This window comes from Octopus bimaculoides, chromosome 10 (assembly GCF_001194135.2).
Source record: "Octopus bimaculoides isolate UCB-OBI-ISO-001 chromosome 10, ASM119413v2, whole genome shotgun sequence".
Taxonomy (NCBI): domain Eukaryota; kingdom Metazoa; phylum Mollusca; class Cephalopoda; order Octopoda; family Octopodidae; genus Octopus; species Octopus bimaculoides.
The window spans coordinates 53247556-53248816 of record NC_068990.1 but is presented as its reverse complement, the minus strand read 5'-3'; the positions used below and the strand labels follow the sequence as shown (position 1 = coordinate 53248816).

The 1261-nt window shown below is 32.5% G+C and overlaps 1 protein-coding gene across 1 annotated transcript in view; it reads right to left on the bottom strand.

Moving 5' to 3' along the window:
* LOC106872761 (myocardin-related transcription factor B) overlaps window positions 1-1261 on the bottom strand; it is a 355455-nt gene that overhangs the window by 27962 nt on the left and 326232 nt on the right. The window lies entirely within an intron of this gene.

The window sequence follows — 1261 nt, the reverse complement described above, 5'->3', positions numbered from 1 at the left end:
CAGTGGATATTCATACAGTTTTATGCACCTATTTTTTTTTTTATAAATAAAAAAAAAAAAACTGCAAGTGTGCCAAGCTTAACCAGCCAACTGCACAGAATTACTGCCAAAGTTTGACCATATAAAAGTACAATTAACAAGCAAACTATATTATGCTGAAAGCTTGCCAAATGTATTGCTTGATCTTGATAAAGCATACCTGACAATTCATTATCATTTTTGAGTTAGAAATTATAATCATCTCCCTTTCATAGTCGAGTCATTTGTACTAGTTAAAGACATTCAACCACAAAACAGCACCAACAAGTATTTCTTTTACCAGTACACATAATCATTTTGATAAAGATGTGAAAGGTCATTAATTGTATCCTATATACCAGCAGTGCATATTCTACTGACTCTGTCTCTGAGTCAAATCTGGCAAAATATACAATGAAGTACCAAAGTTTGGATAAACAGACAAATATAATAGTGGAGCCATCATTCAAGTTCTTTATTACCACCTAATTAACACATGGAAACAATCAAATACCTTACTAACACCGTGATTAATACTACAAACCCACCTTGAGATTTATTTTCTGCAACTATATTTTGCAAACAAGCTTCTGAAGAAAATGACAAACAAACATACAAGGTATGATAACATTGTTCAAATATTTCAAGATTTCTGTTATTTGCAATGTATCTTTAGGTAGTTAAACAATAAGATGTATCAACCTTAAAAATATAGTCAAATGCCAACAGAACAGATATGTCACAGCTAATAGAACATTATTTCTACACTATAGATTGGCAGTCTTCATAAAAGCTTATTACAATATTAAGGCTGTTTTAAGGTGCATGCAAACAGGCAAACAATAACACTGACTAGTCTTCATTGTTTTGCTATCTCCTTAACATGGCACCAAACTTGGTTAGAACCATATACATGGTAGTAGGCAGTCACAAGATTGAAACGGCAGAACAACAAAACGTTTTGGGAGAGCAAGGAAAGGTTGATAGTAGAAAATGTGAAGTTAACAAATGAAACAATTCTATTGTTATTAGTGAGATTTAAAAAAAACACAAATTGTTTAGGCAGTAGCAGTGGTTGTGGTGATGGGGAGAACAGGGTTAATGTAACAACCACACATTGTAGCAACATAGCTTAACAATACCATTTCCTACATCCAAGAAACAGAAATTTCTCAATAAATAAGATGGAAATATGAAATATGCTCATCAATATGCATCCACAAAGGTGTGTTTGTGTGTGTGT